This window comes from Alexandromys fortis, unplaced genomic scaffold (genome assembly GCF_014885135.2).
Source record: "Alexandromys fortis isolate MF-2015 unplaced genomic scaffold, M_Fortis_MF-2015_v1.1 scaffold_232, whole genome shotgun sequence".
NCBI lineage: Eukaryota > Metazoa > Chordata > Mammalia > Rodentia > Cricetidae > Alexandromys > Alexandromys fortis.
In genome coordinates this window covers 1,640,270-1,654,970 of record NW_026068110.1, presented here as the reverse complement: position 1 = coordinate 1,654,970, position 14,701 = coordinate 1,640,270, and the positions used below count along the sequence as shown (strand labels likewise).

The following is a 14,701-nucleotide window of genomic DNA, read 5'->3' as shown; positions in this document are numbered from 1 at the left end:
GAGAGAGAGAGAGAGAGAGAGAGAGAGAGAGAGAGAGAGAGAGAGAGAGAGAATGCATGCGCTTGCTCTCTAAGGGGAGAACCTCTCAAGCACTTGGGGAGATCAGACAGCAACACTCATGTTTGCTGCCTTTGCATCTAAGACACAATCCTTCCTTGCCATACACGTCAGGCTGGCTGTCCCACAAATTTCTGGATATTCCCCTGCCTCTGCCTACCCTCTCCCCCAAGAGGTATGCTGGGACTCCAGACTCTTGTGCCACTGTGTGTGTCTGTCTCAGGCTGTGGGCTCACACGGGCTCACACATTAAGCACTTTTGTTGTTCTCCCCAGCACCCCTGCCACTCACAAAGCAGGGCAGGGGCAGCTTTGGCTTCCCAGACTCACCACCCACCTACCCCCTCTTTCTGTGTCTGTATGTGGAGCCATGTGTGTGTGCCTGTGGGTCCAGAGGACAAGTTCAGTATCATTCCTCGGGCATATCCACCTTGTTTCTCGGAGACAGGGTCTTTCCCTGCCTAGAGCTCACTGATTCAGCTAGGCTGGCTAGCCAGTAAGCCATGGATGTGCCTGGCTCTGCCTCCCCACTGTTGGGATTACAAGCACTCATTATAACTCCTGCAATTTTCACACAGGTTCTGGGGATCTAAGTCGGTCTTCATGCTTGTGTAGCAAGTGCTTTACCAACTGCGCTGTCCTCCCCTCCTCTCTTTATGCCTCCTCCTCCATCCCCACCCACTCCACATGTCCTCTCCTCCTCCCCTCCTCTCTTTATGCCTCCTCCTCCATTCCCACCCTCTCTGTGTGGGCTGCAGAGACCTCGAAAGCACATGCCCCGTGCTTAGTCACCGAGAATGCTAGCAGCATGTTTCAGAGCTGCAGCCTGTGGGCCACATACAAATGAGGATAGCTGTGAATGTGGCCCGACGAAAATCATACAAACTTAAAATATCACGAGGCTTATTTACTGCTTTGGTAACTCAACTGCATGTTTTTCAAGTACGAACTTTGCAGATGTCCACACTGGGTCTAAAAGGACGTCCCTTTGAGGGTCATGGGCATTTCAGAATCTCTATGGTCAGACACTGACCACTATAAACTTAGAAGTTTCTGTTTGCCATTTCTGTGTTACTGTAATCAAATACTTGAGTTGATCAACTTAAATAGAGCAATGTTAACTTTGGGTCATGGTCTCAGAAGTTCCTGTCCCTCATTACTTGGCTCTGTTGCTTTTCACTGTGGTGACTGGGACAGTGGGGTGGGGGAAGTATGGTAGAGGACTCCTGTCCCAGTCATAGTTGGGAAGAAAAGGCCAATATCCACTTCATGGTCACAATGTGGGATTCCCCTCTGTATACTATGAGTATGTTTTATTACCATTGGTTAATAAAGAAGCTGCTTTGGCTTATGGCAGGACAGAACAGAGCTAGGCAGGAAAACTAAACTGAATGCTGGGAGAAAGAAGGCAGAGTTAGGAAGATGCCATGTAACTGCTGAAGTAGAAGGACACCAGAACCTTACTGGTAGCCCACAGCCTTGTATTAATTAATAGATTAATAGAAATGGGTTAATTTAAGATTTGGGAGTTATCCAGGAACATGCCTGAGTCATTGGCCAACCAGTGTTGTAACCAATATAGTTTCTGTTTGATTATTTGGGTCTGGGCGGCCAGGAAATGAACACACAATCTTTGCTTACAAGGACATACCTTCAAAAGCCTAACTTCCCCCCACCTGGCTCCCCGTGTGTGTGTGTGTGTGTGTGTGTGTGTGTGTGTGTGTGTGGTGAATGCATGTGAGTGTGTGTGCACAGGCATGTACACACAGGAGCTCAACAGGACATCCTGTGTCCTCCTCCCTCACATTCTGCCTTACTGCCTTGAGACAGGGTCTCTCACTGAAATGGGAACGTCATTTTGGCTAGAGAGGCTAGCATACAAGCTCTTGGGATTTGTCTGTCTCTGTCCTCTAGGGCTGGGATTATAGGCACATGCAGCCATGCCCAGCTTTTACATTTCATTTGTTTGTGTGTGTATGTGTGTGTGCACTTCGGTATGTGTGCCGTGTGAGTGCATGCACCTACAGAGACTAGAAGAGGGTATCCGATCCCCTGGGGTTGGAGTTGCAGGGCTTTGTGAGCTACCTGATATGGGTGCTGGGAATTGAACCTTAACCCTTAACCACTGCCATTTCTCCATCCGTAATGCATGGCCTCACTTTTTTTTTTTTTTTGTTTGAGATAGGGTTTCTTTGTAGCTTTGGCACCTGTCCTGGAACTAGCTCTTGTAGACCAGGCTGGCCTTGAACTCACAGAGATTTCCCTGCCTCTGCCTCCCGAGTGCTGGGATTAAAGGCATGAGCCACCACCGCCTGGCTAATGCTCATCTTTTTATGTGTGCTAAGAATTTGAACTCGGGTCCTCATTCTTGCAGAACCAGCACCCATACCCATGAAGCCATGTCTCCAGCTCCAACCCTACTTCTTAAGTGTTCGTAGTTCAGTTGGCTAAAATGCTTAGTTTAGAAGCACAGGAAATGGGTTTAATTTCTAGAATTCATGTTTAAAAGAGCCAAGTATAGTTTCCCATGCTTATAAACCCCAGCATGGGTTGACAGGGCTCACTGGACAGCAGCTTAGCAAGTCAATGAATTCCAGGCTAGGCAATTGGCAGCTAAGAGAACAACAGCAGAGATTGTCTTCCACACGTGTGTACACATGCCTACATGCACACACTTGTGTCTGCGCACACACAGGTCTATCACTTTCCAATACTCGATGCTGGGAACTAAGTTCTCAATAGCTGAGTTTTGGGAGATGCTCTAGAGTCAAATACCACCAAAGTTCTCTCCTGTTTTGTTTTCCTTTTCAAAATACTCATTCTGATTGTTTTGTCAAAATCATATTTATCTGTCTTCTATAGCCAGTGTTCAGAGTATCTGGGTCTAACTTTCAAAACAAAGGAAGATGAAGAACTCGCTTTAACAACCTTGGGTCAAACCTGGTGTCGTCACTTTACACAATATCCTCGCGGGCACACATGAGGCTCTTGGTTCTTGAAGCCCACAGAGCTCCCTTCCTGTTTGCTGTGAGGGAAGAGCCTCTAGGAATCTCTGGCTGCTGGGTCAGGGTGAAGAGCAGGCCGACCTGACTCTGAGTTAACTGGGACACAGAGCCCTCCCACAGGGGCCCCAGTGGCCTCCAAACAAATCATATTTATAGGGCACCTGTCAGCCCATAAACGCCCTTTGCATCTAAGATCTGCGTAAAGCTGATAGCTGCTTCCTCTCGAAGTCACTTGCTCAGCTGCCTTCTGAATGGTGGAGGCTCAAACAAGTCCAAGACTGGGCTCTCTTAAAATTGTATTAATTATTACCATTATTCTGTGGTATGTGTGTTGTGTATGGTGTGTTTGTATGGTGTGTATGTGTGTATATGTGGTGTGTGGTATGTGTGTAATTGTGTGTGTGTGAGGACATGTATAAAGTCAAGGACAGCTTCATGAAGCTAATTCTGTCCTTCTGTTTATACATGCGTTCCAGGGATTGAATGTAGGACCCCAGGCTTGCATAGCATGGCTCCTTACCTGCTGAGCTACCCCAGTGCTCCCCAGTCACCTTTTGAGTCAGACTCTCATGCAGCCCAGGTTGGCTTTGAACACCCTAGGTAGCTGAGGACACAGGTGCACTATCACACCTGGTTTGAGGTGAAGGCAGTGCCGGGGATGGAACCCAGGACCTTGTGCACGCTAGGCAAGCACTCTGCCAACTGAGCTATGTTCCCAGCCTCTCAGCTGTCTCTTGTCATGGATGTAGCCAGTGTGCTGCTTGGGGCTCTCTCCCATGCTGCCTGAATTGCTGGAGTTTGCCTGATCCCAAGGTACTTTAACTTCACACACCTGAGACCCCTCAACAGGAACAGCTATGGAGAAAGGGCACAGCCAGCAGTTTACCTTGTCACATGATCACAGTACACCCAGCTGCTAGGATTCTGGGTGATGTGGTCTGTTTGGATGACATCGGTCAAACTGAGCCCTGGGGCAACAGGCAGGCCCAGGTGGATGGATGCCTGCTGTCCTGGTGGGAGACAGACAGCAAGAGAGACCTCAGTCCCTGGAGGTAGCAGGCTGTTGTAGTGTAGGACGGGACATCAGGCCAGGTCAAGTGGGACGAGCTGGAGGCAGAGGAACCATGTGTGTCTGGGGTCTTAGACACAAATCAAGGTGATGGGGGGGCGGGTAAGGGAAAAGCTGGCATGGCTAGAGCTGAGTGGGCACTGAGCTGAGCTGACAGGCAGGGCCAGGCCAGGTGGGGCATGCAGCTGAGGGAGGCAGCAAAAGTTCTTCTCAAAAAAGGGCTTGGTGGCCTGTGACACAGCTGTGGTTTCAGTCAATCTATGAAAAAATTTTACATTTATTATTTATATGCATGCGTGTGAATACTCACGAACCGTGGTGTGTCAGCTGAGGTCAGACGACAACTTTTGGGGTCACTTCTCTTTCTCTCAGGTGGGTTCCAGGGCTCCAACCAGGCCATTGGGTTTGCCGACGAGCACCAACACCTGCTACGCCATCTCGCCAGCTTCACCCAGGTTTGCTCTGGAGACCCTGGAGCTCAGGGAAGGTCGAGAGTGCACGGTGGAGGCAGGGGTGGTCTCTCTAGCACCGGAGCAGAGGGTAGACTCAGTTTTGTAGATCTGACCTCGTGCCTCTCCTCGGCACCACATCAAATCCACAGGGCCTTCTGCCCAGCCCTGGTGGCAGAACCTGGCCTCTGGGTCGGTGAGACTGACAGGGCTGGGGTCACTGAGGTGTGGAGGACAGAGGCTAATGTTAGGTGGTATTCCTCAGGATGTCAGTTACCTTGTCTTCAACGACAGGGTCACTCACTAAACCTGGAGCTTGAATGGGACTCAGGATTTCTTGATTGCTCTGAGCTTTCTCCTCACCCTTCACTAGTGAACTTCTAAAATGAGCCCATGTCTGCAGAGTCAAAAACCACTCAGACTCCCCACAACCTGACAGCTGACCAATCTGATCCTGCTGTCTGCTTTCAACTGATATTCGTGGCACCAAGGGCAGATTAACACAGTGGCCAGGCACCCAACTTCATGCTGACCACTGGGCCTGGGCTAAAGCTGTCTCTCCCAGCACTTAAGTTTCCAGACCCTTCGGCTCCCCAGATCAAGGTATTGTTGTTCTGCAAGGGGCACCACTGGTCCAGTATAAGACACGGGAGAGGGCAGGACACATGTAGCCAGGAAAGGGGTATACAAAACCTCAGCGTGAGCTGAAGGCTGGAGAATACAGGGCCCACGGACACTCATCATTAAGTCCACGGCACACAGCACAGGCAGAGGTCAGAGCAAACATTGAACACACAGCACAAGACCAAGCTGTTTTCCCTATGTCAGACGAGATTTCATTCCACACGTCATGTCCTCTCCTGAGTCCCTTCTCTTCCCTTCTGTGGTGGTTTTAAATGTGAAAGACCCCACAGGCTTATGTATTTGAATGCTTGGTCCCCGGTCAGTGGAACTGTTTCTTGATTAGGAGGTGTGTTCTTGTGGGAGGAGGTGTGTCCCTATGCACTTTGAGGTTTCAAAAGCCCAAGTCAGTCTCTCTCTCTGTCTATCTCTCTGTCTGTCTCTCTGTCTGTCTGTCTGTCTCTCTCCCTCTCCCTTTCTACCTTGTGCCCATGAGTCTTGATGTAAGATCTCAGTTACTGCTCCAGTGCCATGTCAGCCTGCCTTGTGCCATACTCTCCCTCACGATGGTCATGGACTCTGACCCTGTGGAACCGCGAGCTCCAAGCCAACTCTTTCTTCTCTAAGTTACATTGATCATGATGCTTTTACACAGCAGTAGGAAAGCAGCTGAGACACCTTCCCTCCCTCCCTCCCTTTTTCACTCCCTTTCTTCGTTGAGAGTGTCTCTGTAGCTGAGGATGACCTTGAACTTCTGCCTTCCAGGTGCTGGCATTACAGGCATGCACCACCATTCGTGGTTCAGATGGTTTGGGGGATGGACCCCAGGGCATGCTAGGTAAGCTCCACCAATCGAGCTGCATCCCCGGCCCCTTGAGTCTTTCTTGTACGTACTTGTTTGTTTCATTGGCCACCAAGTCCTGGGCATCGGCTGGGTATCAAACTGCTAGACATTGGATTCAGTCATGGTGGAGGGGAGAACAGAGCTTGCCCTGAAGTCAGCACATTAATGAAGAGGAGTGGGGCGTGGGTGGATAGGACATCTCAGACAGGCAGCATGAGGCAGGGTAGGCAAGAGCCACGGAAGAGCTGTGGCCGCAAAGCACGGCTCACTTCTGTAAGATCCCAGCACCCCTCCTGGACTCTGCGATCCAAAGAGCTCCCTGGTACTCCTTCCACACCTTCACATCTTGGAGCCTCACAGACCAAAATGAATGGTGACAAGAGTTCCAATCATCACGCCCATGTGACAGGTGGAAAAGGAAAAGAGAGATAGGCAATGTGGGGTCAAGGAAGTGGCTGGCTCCCAAAGATGCTTGCCTTGCAGGAGCGAGGACTTGACTTCAAATCCCAGAATGCACTTTAAAAAAGGAAAGAAGAGAAAAAAAGAAAGAAAAGGAAAGGGAAGGGAAGAAAAGAAAAAAAAAACTGGGCATAATGGCAAATGCTGAGTTCCTGCTCAGTGGAGAGAAATCCCTGGGACTCCCTGAGAGCCTGCCTGGCTGAACCCGTTGGTGGGTCCAGGTCCAAAGGAACAACAAAATGACAGAAGGCCCCTGAGGAAGGACACCCAAGAGTGTTTTCTGGTCTCCATACACATGCACCCACTCACCCAGGAACACACAAACATGCACATTCAAGGCTAAACACTAGAATTGCAGCTAAGACCACAAGCCTTCACTCACTAACCAGCAAACCCAAGACATTTACAGCTTCAGGGCAGCCAAGGCCAGGATTGCCTTCCTCATAGCTCCGCCTTCGTTTCTCCAGCTGTAAATGGTAGCTGTCAGGACCGCCTGAGAGATTTGAAGCAGCAGTGAACGTTGACTTCAGTGGATAATCATAAAGCTCTGAGAAGTGACGTTGTTTCCCGATGATCTGATTTAAGCAATCCCAGAACTGTTACTCCCAGCCCTAGGCCAGGACCCAGACCTTGTTGCCTGGTCCTGAGGCTGTACAGCCCCGGGCGCCCCAGGCTTCCCAGCCTGTTCAGTTTGGCTTGCGGGTCACAGGGACCCGCCCTCGCCCTGGGAGGTGGCTCTGGGTTCAGCGGGCCCGGCAGGGTGGCTTTGTGCCTGTCTGATTTTCAGTTCTCTAAAGAAAAAAACGCACAGCGGGGCCATGACATCACGACAGAGAAAATACCTCAGCTCCTGGCCCCTGTGTGGGGACCTCAAACAAGGCGATTTACTTTATTTTGCATATTAATTGTTCTAAATGCCACCCGCTCTGGGATCAATTAAGCTCTCTAGTGCTGGGAGGAAATCCGAGGCTGGCAGCGGCCAAGAGGTGGGCGCCCCCTCAAGGCCATAGGTCATCCAAGATGCCTGCACCCTGCCACCACAAGGACACTGGGACAGGCCCCAGACAGGCCTGCCAACATGTAGGAAGACTGAGCTGAAAAATCTCTTTCTATCCTCCACCTCTTTTTAGAAGAGTGACTTCCATGTAGCCCAGGCTGGCCTCCAACTATATCTCACTTACCCTCCTTCCTTCACTCTCCCAGGTGCAGGGCATGCCACCAGGTTTATGAAGCTGGGATAGAATCCCAGGCTTTGTGCATGCTGGCAAGCGCCCTACAAACTTAGCCACATCCCCAGCCCTCAAACGGACATCTTTTATTTTTGAGACAGGCCTCATGTATTCCATTCTGGCCTTGAACTTGCTTCTGGCTGAGGATAACCCAGAACTTCAGATTCCCCCGTTTCTGCCCCCCCAAGAGCTGGGACCCCAGCCGTGTACCTCCATACCTGGTTTATGCAGTGCTGAAAACACTACCTACCGAAATACATTTCCAGGCTGCCCTTGGGATCATCTCTTTCCAACTGCTGGACTCTGTCTCCTTTCCAGGTAGAAGCTTTACCTAGTTAATCTCTTTGGCCACAGCTGCCTGGGCAGTTAACCTTCCTGACCCCCATGGCTAGGTGTAGAGACCTGCTCCACCTCGTCTACCCCAGTCACGGGGGTTACAGGTCTACCTGCCTCCACATTAGGTTTTTTCTGTTGCTGAGACTTGAACTTGACTCTCATGCTTTCATAGCCAAGTGCTCTTACCTACTGAGTTGTCTTCTCAGCCCCTAAGCAGTGTTTAAAGGGCAGGATTTAGTTTAGTCTCCTCAGCTTCCCCCATCCCCCCCATCTTCAAAGGATCCCCCTTTGCACTTCCTGTGACCTACAAAGGCCCTTGGGATGCTGTGTTAGTCAATTTTCTATTGCTGTGAAGAGACACTGTGACCAATGCAGCTTAGGTATTTATTGGGACTCACAGTTCCAGAAGGTTAGGAGCACAGCAGCAGGTGGGCATGTGTAGTTCTGAGGGCAATAGATAAATGCTATCGGGTTCTACAAGCACAAGGCAGAGAGAGAGAGAGAGAGAGAGAGAGAGAGAGAGAGAGAGAGAGAGAGAGAATTGGAAATGGCACAAACTTATGAAACCCCAAAGCCCACCCCCAGTGACATACCTCTCCAACAAGGCCACACCTCCTAATCCTTCCCAAACAGTTGTACTAACTGGGACCAACTATTCAAACATCTGAGCCCATGAGGGTCATTCTCATCCAAACCACCACAAATACCATGGGAAACTGGACTAGGCATGGCAGCATATGCCTTTAATGCCAGTGCTCAAGAGGTGGAAAAGGTGGGTCTCTGGGAGGTCCCTTAGCCTGCTTATCTAATTCTAGGTCAGCCAGGGTCACACAGCAAGACTCTGCCTCCAAACAACAACAACAAACAAAACCAAACCCAACTCTCTCTCAGACTAGCATCTTTAGGAGGAAACCTCAAGTGTGGGGAGAAGAGTTGGTAGAGTCAGGAAAGTTGCTGGCTGGTTCCTGGCTGCCTCGAGGCCTCTGGGGTTTGGTATGCAAGACACACACAGAGTGGAGCCAGAGAGGTGGGCAGATGGAGGCCAAGTCTCCAGAGGAGGCATCTGGATTTTCAGCATGAGCAGAACTGCTCTGGCTTCCACAGCCACAGGCAAGCTACTCCCATTTACAAGGGCATGGGCGAGGTGTTTCCTTGGCTCCCTCTCCAGCAGCTCTTTGCCCACCCTGACATGTGTTTGCCGCCATCTGTCCATAAGCCCAGAATTCCTGCAGGCCACGTCACTCCTCCTGCACCCCCTGCCACAACCCCTTACCTGGGTAACACAAAGCTGTCCTCTTCCCATGGCCTGAAGCTGCAGCCTCACCCCTGCCCCAGGACTCTGGGCTCCTGGCCACCACTCTCCTTCACCCTCCTGAAGACCTGGAGAACCTGGTGGGCCAGTCCTCAGGGCTCCAAAGGGCAATGCTTCTATTGGCTCTTCCCTGAAGGAATAGGGATCCAGAGCCACCAAATTTTTAGACATTTCAGAGAAGGCCTGAATTCCAGATTTTTTTTATGTGAAAGTTCTCAGTTTCAAAATATTGGATCAAAACCAAAAACTTCTTAACACTGGTAGAGCCAGAGAAGTTACATGTGACGAATGTGGTCCAAGCTCCGCTGATGGTAACGGCAGCCATGGGATGGTGTCTGCTACTTGACCCGACCAACCAACCACCATCTAGCACTTCACAGATGGGCCACAGGATATGGCAAGTGCCTGCTGCTGAGCCTGGAGTGAGAAGAAAGGCCACCTAGATGAAGGGCTGCCTGCCATTGCCTCTGCTCTCCTCTGGTACTTTAAGGGTTTCATGGTTTCCTTTAAACCTTTGATTCATGTCGATTTATTTTGGTATAACATGTGAAGTGAGGTTCTAAATTAATTTCTTTTACAGATGGGCAGCCAATTGTCCCAATACTAAATGTGGAGAAATCCTGTTTCAAATGCCAACTGGATCATATGGTAACTTCCTATATATATTGGATGACTTCCAGTAACTTCTAAATTATATGGCTATTCATATACTTCCTCTATAGTTCCAATTATTTCGGCTTTATAATAGATTTGAGATCTGTGTAAATAATGGAGCGGGTTCTCCTTGCTCCTCGCATTGCTGTTTTCAAACTTTTCCTGGATATGTGTGCATGTGTATTTTTCCATGTCACCCTTTCTAGTTCAGTAAGAGCCGTGTAGCTTTTGTTCAGTGTGGTGGTGCTGATGTAGAGCTTGGTTTAGGGAGAACTGGCATCCTCGTGATGCTGTCTCTTTACCCATGGGGATATACGCTCACATCTGTGTTCTTTGGTAGTATGCAAAAGGATTGCTTCACATGAATTTTGGCATATCTTCAAGAAATTTATTTCTGGGGCTGGGGAGACGGCTCAGATGGTAAAGTGCTGCCCCTGCAAGTGTGAGGACCTGAGTTCAAACCCTAGTCTCCATTTAGAAAAAAAAATGCCGAGTGTGGTGAGGGTTTGCAATCCCTAAACTAGAGAGCAGAGTCAGGGGGATCCCTGGGACTGGGCAGCCAGCCAACCCAGGCTGGCTGGCAAGCTCCAGCCTTGTAAGAGATTCTGTCTCGAAAAACAAGGAGGACTGTTCCGGAGGGGTGACACCCACACTGACCTCTGTTTCATGCCCACGTGAGCACGCCCACAGGCACACACATGAACAAGCACATACATGAATATATATATATATCACAAATGAAAATTTAAAAGTAAAAAGTTTTCATCACATTGATTTTACATTTTTTAAAGTTTATTTCTAGGTTATTTTACAAATGAGTCTTTTTATCCATTATAATTTAGCTCAGTTTGTCTCTGAAGTCTTTGAAGACCAAAGAATACTTGTTTGTATAGTTATCTTACAAGATTCTTTTGTCATTTTCCCCCATTGATTCTTGTGGTGCTTTAATAACTGTGAAAGGTTCCTCCTTTCCAACATGAGGTCTCAATCCAGCTTTATACAAGACCCAGAACAATAGTGGTGATGGTGACCTCGGCTCCAAGATAAAATATATAAACACCAATTTATGGAATGATATATCCATCTACTAACTTATTAAATTCCTTTTTCCTGAGAATACATGTCGAGTTTTTGAAGACACTTTTTTTTGTAGATCGTGGGAGATAAAGAGAAGATTCCAGAAGCCTAGAGAATCCGAAAAAGCCATGTAGCAGAGGATCAAGACTCAGGATGGCACTGGGCTACTTCTCATCAACCCAGATTGCCACATGCCAATAAGAACTGCCTTCAGAATGTGGAGTGGAGATGATTTCCAAACGAGATTTATACAGCCAGCCAAACTGTCAATCAAGAATCCAAAAACTGAACTTCCCATATGCAGTTTTCAAGGAAGCTACTGGCATGTATATTATAACTAAAAGAAGACAGCAAACCAAGCAGGAGGGTGGCTTCAGATCCAAGCACCAAAGAAGAAGTGTGGGAGAGAGGTTAAAGGGTTTCCTGGGATAATGACGGAGAGAAATTTCAGAATCTCTACCATGCGGGTATCTAAGAAGGTCAGGGCAAGAAGATGAAGGGTTTTAAGGAAACAATACAAAATCAAAAACCAAAAAACAGAAGTGCTAAGTTACCAGATGAATCTGATCATATTGCTCGAGATTTAAAAACTTTGTGGGCATGTTTGTGCGAAGAATGAGGAATGTGGCTTTAAAATGTAAGTGAAAAAGAGGCAATCACCAACTCCAGGGAAAGCAAAAAGCTGCCCGAGTCAGCAGCTACACCTGTAACACATCAGTTAATGGTTAATATTTATGTTATCAACTTGACAGGATCTGTTATCACCCAGGACATAAGCCTCTGTGCACACCTGTAAAGTGTTATCTATATTAACTACTGGGCATGCCATGAGGGAGTTTCTTGATTAGGCTTAACTGAGGTGGGAAGTCCTACCCTAAATGCGGGTGACACCATTCCCAGGGCTGCAGTCCTGGACTTGAGACAGGGAGAAAGGGAGCTGAGCACATAGCATCCATTTCTTTGCTTCCTGACTGAGGGTGCAACGTCACCAGGTCCTTCATGCTCCTGCTGCCACGACTCCCTCACTGCGGTGGTGGGAACCTTAAACTGCGAGCCAAGGCAACCCTTCCTCCTTTAAGTTGCTCTGGTCAGGAGTTTCCCCACAGTGATAGGAAAGGAAACCAAGAGACTTTGCTTAGCTGTTGACAACATGCAGGTGGATCAGATAGAAGCGGACTCGGCTGAGTTAGCAGTTGTGATGGGATTGCATCAGGAAGTGTGTGTCTGCGTGTGGAGGCTGCTGTGGAACTAACAATCTTCCGTAAAAGGAGGCCAACAAATAATATGCGAAATCAGAAAAGGATGATATTTAGAAATATGAAAGTAAATGTCAGGGGCAGCGGTGAGAGGACTTGAAGTCATCTCCTCCAAGGAGAGGTGGGGCTGCTGCTTTTCATTATCGGTTTCATGCAACTATTTGACTTTTACAATCTCATAATAAACTATTGATCAAAATGGAAATTTAATTTAAAATGTCCATGTATTTATGACCTAACTTGGCTTTTGAACCTCTCCTGCTATTCAGGAAATGAGCTGACCAGAATTTTGAAGATCAAGGGTACAGTCTCTTGGCTCTGTAAATTGCTAGCTGTGTGACTCAAGGCCAGTTGCTCAGTCTCTCGGCGTCTCCATTTATTCAACAGGGAAGTAGGGCTAATTCTAGTATCAACTTCATAGGGCTGCTCACAGGATGACATGAGCCCATGCCTGGGCCTGACACTCAGGAGCACACACCTACAACATGCCTGTTGCTGTAATCTTCTCTGATGCTCATGGAGCCTTGGGTGTCAGTCCTTGCCTTCTTCCTTGCTTGGATGTAGGTTTCTTTTTCTACTTCCTATACCAGGCTCTCTGGCCTGCAAGCTTCTGGGGTTCTCCCCACTGCCCCACATCTGTCTCTCTGTGGCAGGCCTGGGTTTGCAGATGTGCACTGCTGAACTTGGCTCTTGACGGTTGCTGTTTTAACTCCATTCAGCTCAATTCCTAAGGGATTGACTGTGGACAGGTTCTCTGAGCCTAGCCCTTTAAAGGTGAAGAATTTTGTGTGCCTGAGCAAATAAGTGAAGTACAGAAGTAGAATACCCAGGACCCAGCACCTCATATTATTTCTCATCAGCAAAGAGGGAACCCCCTTTCAGGGTACCATGCTCATTGACGGGATGATCCTGGGAGATTCCTGCCTTGGCTTGGCATGCATTTATTTACTCAAAAAAAGCAGTCAAGCGAGGGAATTCTAAACTCATAGAATTCACTGTAGGAAACCTGGGAAATCTAGAAACCCATGTCAGGACTTTTGTTGTTTGTCTCAGCCCTCTAACCAAGTATGGATCAAGAAGCAGTCTGTTAGAGACCGGCTTTAATTTGGCTCATGTTTTGAGGAGAAACAGTTTATTGTGGCAGGGTGGAGGTAAGGGGATGGGGCAATGGTGGGAGGATGAAGCTCCTTGCTCCATTGCCTTGACAGGAAGAAAGGACTGGGACCAGAGCAGAGCACACAAAGCTACCCCCAGTGACTCCCTCTCTCCAAGCAGGTGTCTTCTACTCGTTCTCTAAAGTATTTTTTATTTTTATTTTATGTGTGTGGGTGTTTTCCCTGCATATATGTCTGTGTACCACATGCCTTTCCGGTGCCCAGGGAGGTCAGAAGAGGGCACTGGATTCCCTGAAACAGGAACCACAGGCAGTCGTGAGCCTCCACGTAGGTTCTGGGAACTCAACCAGGGTCTTCTGCAGGAGTAACAGCTGCTCTTAACTGCCGAGCCAACTGCCCAGCCCGGTATGTCCAACCTTTGATATTGCCACAGAACATTATCATCTACAAAGTTCACAATGGAGAACTGTAATTGATTTACAGGGAAAAAACAATCTCACGAGGCAGAGAGATGGTTCAGCAGTTAAGAGCACTTGCTGCTCAACCACGAGGACCAAAGTTCAGAGCTCTGTACCCACATCAGGTAGCTTACAAATGCCTATAACACCTCTATCACCCAAATACACATACGGCGCGCGCGCATGCGCGCGCATATACACACACCCCTCATAATATGTTAAATAAGCTTCTCATGAGTGTTGGGTTGCATTCATAGTTATCCTTTATTGCACGTAGCCCACAGGCTGCATGTTGGCTATGCTCAGAGTTATAACCTCCCTAAACAGCTGGGGATTCGGTGTTCAGATACATGAGCCAATGGGAGACATTTCACATCAAACAGACAGGGTTTTTCCCATCTTATTTCCCATGGGGAGGTGGGGAGCGAGTGTGTGTGTGTGTGTGTGTGTGTGTGTGTGTGTGTGTGTGTGTGTGTCTGCGCACGCGCTCGTTTGGGAAATAGAGGTGCTGGTGGACCCCATGGGCCTCCTTTCTGCTTATTTTTAGATACAAGAGCTGGGTGTCTCTCGGGCCGCTTTTCCCTTTGTGGAGCCGAGCTTCCAGCCTTCCCTAGGAACTCAGGCTTCCATGGTGGATGAGGCAGGAGGGGGATGGGTTAACAGGGGAACTCTAGTGAGTAAGCATGGGTACCCAAGAGCAGCAGAGGTTACTCCAACCACGTTGATTGGCCAAAGAGACTCACGCGGTCATCCTGAGCTGG

General features: G+C 48.6%; 1 long non-coding RNA gene across 2 annotated transcripts; it reads left to right on the top strand.

Moving 5' to 3' along the window:
* Positions 1-5,961: 5,961 nt before the first annotated feature.
* Positions 5,962-12,488, top strand: LOC126489871 (uncharacterized). 2 transcript variants are annotated; one of them, XR_007589035.1, is made up of 3 exons: positions 5,962-6,038; positions 9,961-10,028; positions 11,188-12,488. It is a non-coding gene; the product is annotated as an uncharacterized lncRNA (long non-coding RNA). The 2 variants fall into 2 exon arrangements; XR_007589036.1 differs by having other exon boundaries at positions 5,980-9,860.
* The last annotated feature ends 2,213 nt before the right edge of the window (positions 12,489-14,701 follow it).